The sequence below is a fragment of the Danio aesculapii genome, chromosome 7, assembly GCF_903798145.1.
Source record: "Danio aesculapii chromosome 7, fDanAes4.1, whole genome shotgun sequence".
NCBI classification, from domain to species: domain Eukaryota; kingdom Metazoa; phylum Chordata; class Actinopteri; order Cypriniformes; family Danionidae; genus Danio; species Danio aesculapii.
In genome coordinates this window covers 37,733,602-37,742,033 of record NC_079441.1, presented here as the reverse complement: position 1 = coordinate 37,742,033, position 8,432 = coordinate 37,733,602, and positions in this window count along the sequence as shown.

Genomic DNA, 8,432 nt, shown 5'->3' with positions numbered 1-8,432 from the left:
CGATTAGCAAGTACCAATCGAGTCATAAAATGTGATAATCGGCCAATACTGATCTCACGTGTGTGTGTGTGTGTATATATATATATATATATATATATATATATATATATATATATATATATATATATATATATATATATATATGTATATATATAAAACAAAGTCAAATAAATCAACTCAAAACTAATAATACAGTATATACAAAATGGTAAAGTTGGTTTTATATTCACACATTCAATTTCTCCTTAATAATATAATTTCAATAAAGTAGTGCTAACCTTGTTTTCAAGTAATACTTACATGTGACTTACAGTGGTAAACAATATAGGGAGCATGTCACAAGTTGTCACTGGACGAATGTGAGAATATACAACCAGCTTTACCTCAATCTTTACACAATGTAGACAGACAGACAGACAGACAGACAGACAGACAGACAGACAGACAGACAGACAGACAGACAGACAGACAGACAGACAGATAGATAGATAGATAGATAGATAGATAGATAGATAGATAGATAGATAGATAGATAGATAACAGCATTAGAGTTATGATTAAACAGACAAAAACGTATTTTACAAGTTTGGCAGTCTTTTACAAGAATGTTGCGTTTGCTCTTCTGAAGACAGAAATACAGATCGTCTTGTACTGTCAATCAGAATCAACCAAGACGGTTGCTCAGAAAATGACAAGTTGCAGCTAACACCTTACGTTAACTGAACAATTACCAAAACAATCACCAATAATTCACACTGCACAAAGTAAGGCCCGTCCACGTGATAGTTGGTTTGAGTTTGAATTCGTGTAAAATTTTATATACTCGTGTTCTGCGCTCTAGTTGTTTACCGTGAGTGGGATTTACCTGTATGACACCTGTTTCCGGATGGTGAGGTGCAGGAACTCGCTGCTCTCCGCCTGGTTTTCAGGACGCACTTCTCCTTCTCTCCCCTCCGCCAGTCTCTCAACCCCGTTCCCCGGACAATCCTGCGGTGTTGAAGTTGCACCGCTGTGCCCGGTTTCAGAGAGGAACACGTCCTCTTCCTCCACCACGTCCTCCAGGGTAGGCGGAATCAGGACGGTAGTCGGCGAGTCCGCGGAGCTGTGCGCAGCGCGGGGCGAACCGTCAACGGTGGCGTCTGATGCCTCTGCCATTGATTAAACTAACTTTAGAACTGTTAAACTGAGAGACACGCCAAAGTTAAGAAGATATGCGTGTTGCCCTTAAGTCGCACGAGTGAAATGGCGGCGTGATAGATCTTTCGGTGTAGTTTGTTAATAATTTGATCATCACCTTCAGTTACGGTTGAATATGCTTTTCAGTTGAGCAGACGAAGACCACCTCGAACACACACAGCTGACTGTGTCACGAGGCCCCGCCCACCTTCACTACTGATTCAGGATCAGCCAATCACCTGCCCACCAACCCCGCCTATCCTAACCACAGCTGCAGAATCAACCTATCACGAGGAAGAACTCTCTCTCCCATACGCTAATCCTAAACAACAACAGGCTCAGCTCAGACTGGTACACAAGAATCACAGCACTCCAAATGAATGGTTTTACTTTTAAATTCATTTAAATTTTATTGAACACTGCAAGATTATTTTATTATGTTGAATATTAAATGCCATAGGAGAACAAATAAAGGGCCTGTAGACAGGGTTTGGGTCTGTGTGTGGAAGAAGGAAGTGTGCCTTTGTAAATAGAGCATTGTTTCTATTTGAATAGCATGTGTGCATGTGAATGTCTTGTGATTTAACACTCAGTTCAGTAGAATTTTTTTGAACACTGGCATTTACACTCACTGGTCATGTTATTAGGTACACTTTTCTTGTACAAGGCATATACAATAATTAACATGAGGCTGAAAGCACACGTATGGACTAAAATCACATAGCATCAAGCAGCATGTGCATGATGTCAATCAGCTACAGCAAGTTAAAGTGCTCTACTGGACAGATCTACTGACTGTTTAGGTCATTTGAGTTTTGTGAACTCGCCATCAAATTCAAGAAACTACCTTAAGATTATTTGAGGTGTCATTTTATCAGTTTTGGTCATTCTCCGTATCAACAAATCATTTTCATTAAAAAAAAATGCTTCTCTCTGGAAATTTATTTGCACCCTCTTTTTATAAATGGCTGTGCATGAAAATCCAGGTAGATAAGCAACTTTTGAAATACTCAGACCAGCCCACAGACAAAAAATGATGATACATTCAAGGTCACTTAAATTACCTTCTTTCCAGATCCTCTGCCTCAAATCACATTGACTTCTACATCAGGGGTTCCCAAACTTTTTAGCCTGCAACCCCCAAAATAACAATTCCAGTGACTCACGACACCCACTATCTTGGAAGGTGGTTATAAACAAACACTGCACACAATGTGCACACACACCCGTAGGAGCATGTTGAGAACACAAAAATGTGCAGCAGTCTAACAACCATATCATTTCTTTACAGTCATCCTTAATTTGTTTAGGAGATTTTGATTTGGAGATTATCATCCATGTTCAGTTGTGGCCTTTTTTAATGTACATGAGTGCGTAAATGTGTCAAAGTTTAATATTGTGCCCTAAAATCAATCTGCTGCATCCAACACTATTGCTGTGTCCATATCATAATGTAAACAACCCAGAGGTTGCAGTCTAATGGGGAAAATAAAAATTAAAAGGTTGATGGCTTTTTATTTCCATGTTGTTGCTTTTTTATGTTACTATTAAATACTATTTTATCTTCTGTAGGTTATGGATAAAATATGGTCATTCTAATAGTTCAATAATATATATGAGACTTTTGGATATTACCAAGCAACCCCCGCTTATTGTCTCATGACAATAAAAAAAGTTGCTGCTGCCATATGATTGGCTGCTTAGATATATATTTGCTTCATTAAGTGACTGAACATCAGTGTGTTCTAAATGAGACATATCATCCTCCGAAGGGTGCTTTAGAGTGAAAACAATCATGGCTGCCATATTGAAGTGTCGTTCTAAACTGAAGTGTTCAAAACTGGCCACTTCAAAGGGTCCTTCAGAATAAAAATATTATGAAGGATAACTGATGGACACCTTTGGTTATGATGCTTTGCACAAGGAAGGTGGTCACACACTGCATTTAATCCAGAAGGGCTCAAATCCTATGCCCTAATCCCTTGAGAGGGGCCCTGTGAAGGGATTAGGGCATGGTAATGAACCCTTCTGAGTGGAACAGTGCAGTTTTGTGTAATAAAGTATATTCCAGTGTGCAGCACCCTTCACAGATCACTGACTGCAATACAATGAAGCTAATATTCAACCAATGGCATAAACAACTTGAGTGGAAATAAATCACATTCATCCGAAACAGTATCAAAATTTGGTCACCAAAATTTCACATTCACACATACCCACTCAAAAATAAAAGTACAAAAAATTTCCCCAGTCAGTAGACTCTTCGAAAAAGATGGTTCTGTAAAGGTTCTTGTAACAGTTCAGAGTCACATATTTTTTACATTTTTGTTTTTCAAATTTGTTACTGACAAAGCACTTCATCACCGTTGTCTGGAGCTCACCCATCAACTACACAGACTGTAAACACTCTCTCATGATGGATGATGTTCTTAAAATGCATATTAACTTCCAAAATGTAACTTGTTTCTTACCAATCATACTTTTTTAAGTTTAACAGAACATATGTGACCAGCCAACACAATGTCAACACAATCAACCTTTTGATTTAGTGGCTAACTCATATTAATTTATTTTGTTTCATTCGCTCATTTTACTTGGTGGCTACTTTTCTGACAATATATAAAATACTTACATTTCCTCATGAGATTGGGCTGAACCAGATCTTTTTAGCTGAGGATGGCTCTCCTTTTCTGGGTAAGTAACATAGATATTTTGTTTTTATTACTTAGTTTCATGAATAAATAGTCACAAAATTATTAAAGGTATACAGTGCTCAGCATATATAAGTACACCCCTCACAAATCTATCTTTTATACAATATTATTATTATTACTAAGTTATACAATATTATATTTATGCATATACATTAGATTAGTCAGTACTGAAGCCAAATCTGGAGCTTATCTAACAAAATAACTTACAATAATGATCCAAAAATGTGTATGTTATAGAAAAACATTCAATACAAATTTTAAAAAGAGGAAAAATCAAGGGAAGCAAATAAATCGAAAAATTTAGTAGAAATTTTGTAAGTTGTAATTTATTTATTTAATATATTAATATATTTATTTTGCAATATTTTGCTTGAATTTAATTGTATTATCTTTTAATTTCTAAATATGTTTGGTGGCTAAAATATTATTTTAATAAATATATCTGTTTAATAAATCTGTTCTGTTTAAATGCACTAATATACATTGCCTATATTCACTGAGAAATGGATAAAAATATTCACTTTCAAAATGAAAGTGCACTGAGCACTGTATCACTTAACACCAAGGCTTCACTTAACACAGTCTTATTAATACAGTAACTGTATCGCATACTGTCCATTTTTGCAACTTTTGGCCTTCATAAACATATTTGTTTATACCTAAACAAAGAGGCACACTTGTGTAACTCATTTGTGTATTTCAGATACTGTGAAATCTTATAACCTCATTATCTGAACAGAGAAAATGGCACTCTTTTTATCAAAATAATCTCATAACAATAGACATAAATGCATCATAAAGGATTGTGAAGACATTTCACAGGAACTTTTCACTGGAATTTTTTTTCAACTCTTTACAAAAGTATTTATTAATGTATTCAGATAATAACTGCTGTATGTGCAGTGTTAGTTTTACTACAATTTTACATCAATAAAAAAAGTACTTTAATGACAACTGTAAACAATAAATAAATGACAACTGACACTAAACATTATGTAAAGGAGTGGAAAAATATTCTGGTGAAAAGTTCCAGTGAAATGTCTTCACAATCCTTTATGAGGCCTTTATGTCCATTATTATGAGTGTATTTTTGCTATTAGTACAATATTTCTTTGTCAAAAGTGATTATCAGCTGTCAAATCACATTGACTTCTAGAGTTTTGAATGCATTGAAAGTTGTCGGTATGTAAATGTTACATCTCTACTCTTCTCGTCTCACTCCATTGGCTGCCAGCTGTGTCAGAAGAACTGATAATCTGACAGTCCCTGCTCTTCAGCAGTTTTTTCGTCGCTTCCAAAATCTGTAGTCAGTGACATGGAGTAAATAATATTATTTATTAGTGTTCTCGCAATGAAATTGGAAAGCCATTGCAGGGAGAACATTGAGAACATTATTTATTCATTTAATGAACACTTTCGAAACAAAGCTTCTAAACTTTAGCTCATCGCACAAAGTACCAGCTTTCCCCTTGAGAATAAACCTCATTAATTACTGTTTGAGTAAAAATACAGTAATGTAGCGATACTCACAGTGAGTGCAGGCCTGTGGGGTTACAGTCACGAATGCTGCCTTCTTGAAAATGAGTTTACACCTGCAGTTTCCTCAATTAACAACTCAAAGTTCATATTGAAACCAGACTGTTGCTGATATTTTCCAGGTTTTAAAATAGTCCTCCCTGCACACCATGCACTGAATCATGAATTTCTCTGAGCACACACTGTTTTTTTGTTGTTGTTGTTTTTCTAAGTCAGACTCTATGCAGCATTCGGTTTAAAATTATCACAGCTTTCATAAAATAAAAATAGACAAACAGTATCAATAACAGGTGCATATAAGCATTCATACACACACGCACACACACAACACACATACTGGTATGGGGAACTATGGATATTTGTGTGGGCAGGAAACAGCCCATGTTATTTTTCTCTTCCTCTCTCTTTTTCTTTATCCTCTGTCTCTCTCCATTCTCTCACTCTCTCTGGGTGTTATTTCTCTGTGGGTCCAAAGCAGAATCTTAAAATAAGTATCATAACAGCACAAAATGGTTGATGTTATAAGAATATAAACATGAAAAGAGCAAGATGAAAAGACACAACCATCAAATCTCATTGTCAAGATGGAGCACAATTTAACTGCACAAGCAAAATGAGTGACTTAAGGTTTTTGCACTGTTTTGTTAATGTTATTATATATTATGACATATACCCAGGACTGCCACTAGAGCTGGATAGATTACTGGATAAGGCCTGAGGTCATCGAGTGGAGCCAATATAGAATCCACACAGTCAACTCTCATCATAAAACAAGTCTGCTGGAAATGCCTTCAAAAATATATATAAATAAAATATATATAAAAATATTTACACTGTAGATAGATGGGCCAGAGTATCTGCATCTTTTTTCAAATTTAATTGTGTTAATGTTGTCCACTAAAATGTGAATAGAGCGCTCAAATTGAAATACAGGCTTTTTTTTACTTGTATAAAGAGGATATTTCACAAAGTTGCAGATGAATTTTTTTATTTTTTGTGTAAAACCACTAACTGATATGTCTTTTACACAACTTTGTACTCTTGTATGGTAAACAATTATAAAATGACTCTTCTCTTCTTTCCTGTTTATTAGTGGTGTGATCAGTACAAAAGCAAACCACATCTTAAAGCATTTCTAGCATTATCAATACATAGATGTCATGACCAGCCTAAGTTAGTTTAGCCATTTTTACTGTTATTTACAGTATATATTATTGGTAAGTCGTTGTAATGGAGTGTTTAAGTGTCTGGTGCATATGGAGAGGTAAAGAGTGTAGTACCTACAAGTGGTTTTTCAAGACAACTCACCTCACTTGCCATGTCAACGATATTTAAAGTGTACCAACTGATTCAATTCAAGGTCATACATCATCCACACCAGTGTAACTTAACCACGTTTTTTGGAGGACCACCAACACTACCCACTGCCCGTTTTGGATGTCTCCTTTGTCGGTCACACCCATGTCTTTCAGTCTCTGCTAATGAGCTGATGATCTGAATCAGGTGTGTTTGGTTAAGGATACATGGATGATGTGCAGAGCTGGTGGTCCTCCAGAAATGTGGTTGAGAAACGCTGATCCACTACACTAAAGCCAAGCTACATAAAATCTTTCCTTCTGTCTCATCAATGTGCGATAAATGCAAGATAGCAGAGGACGCGGTTGCTCACGCCTTTTGGCTCTGTCTCTACTGAATAGATTCTGAACATATTTGACTGGTACTCCAAGGCTTATAGCAGAACTTTTCTACCAGATGCTGAACTTGCCATCTTTGGTCTCTCACAAAATACATCTTCTCTCCCTCAAACAATAGAAGAGTCTTTAACGCAAGGCAAGGTTGTGGCTAAAAGACTAGTGCTTAACAATTGGAAATCACCATTACACCCCTCATTCCAGAACTGGATTTCTGACATAATATCTGTTATTCAGATGAAGAGAAAATGTTTGGCTACTTATTTATTTGACAAATCTATATCTCAAGAGCAATCCAGTGATCCCTCTAAGTTTTTAGTCTCTAGTTTTGATGTTTTGTGACTATGATGCGTTTTTTGTCTCTTTTCTTTTTGTTTTCCTTTAGTTTGTTCTTTTTACAGTATGAGCTGATGTTTGTTTATGTTCTCTCTCTCTCTCTCTCTCTCTCTCTCTCTCTCTCTCTCTCTCTCTCTCTCTCTCTCTCTCTCTCTCTCTCTCTCTCTCTCTCTCTCTCTGTGTATTTATATATATTTGAAGTCAGAATTATTAGCCCCCTTGAATTATTTTTTCCCCCAATTTCTGTTTAACTGAGAGAAGATTTGTAACACATTTCTAAACATAATAGTTTTAATAACTCATTTCTAATAACTGATTTATTTCATCTTTGCCATGATGACAGTAAATAATATTTGACTAGATATTTTTCAAGACACTTCTATACAGCTTAAAGTGACATTTAAAGGCTTAACTAGGTTAATTAGGTTAACTAGGCAGGTTAGGGTAATTAGGCAAGTTATTGTATAACGATGGTTTGTTGTAGACTATCGGAAAAAAATATAGCTTAAAGGGGCTAATAATTTTGACCTTAAAATGGTTTTAAAAAATTTGATTAGCTTTTATTCTAGCCGAAATAAAACAAATAAGACTTTCTTCAGAAGAATAAATATTATCAGACATACTGTGAAAATTTCCTTGCTCTGTTAAGCATCATTTTAAAAAAGGAAATATTTTAAAAAGAAAATAAATCAAAGGGGGGCTAATAAGTCTGACTTCAACTGTATAAAAACCTTAAAATAAAGTAATAAAAACAATAAATAAAGTGAAAAAAGTAAAAGTTCCAAAATTCTTTTTTACAGTGTATGTGATATTTTGTCTGTAATAATAATACAAAGAAAAAGTGATTTTTAATTGAGAGCTTATCAGCTTCTATGTAAGAAACTCCCTATTTTGGTAATGGCTACTTTTTAAAGATTAAAACACGCAGCTATGTTAAAACTTAAATCTATCAAATTGCGAGACTCTTTTCATTGACGAT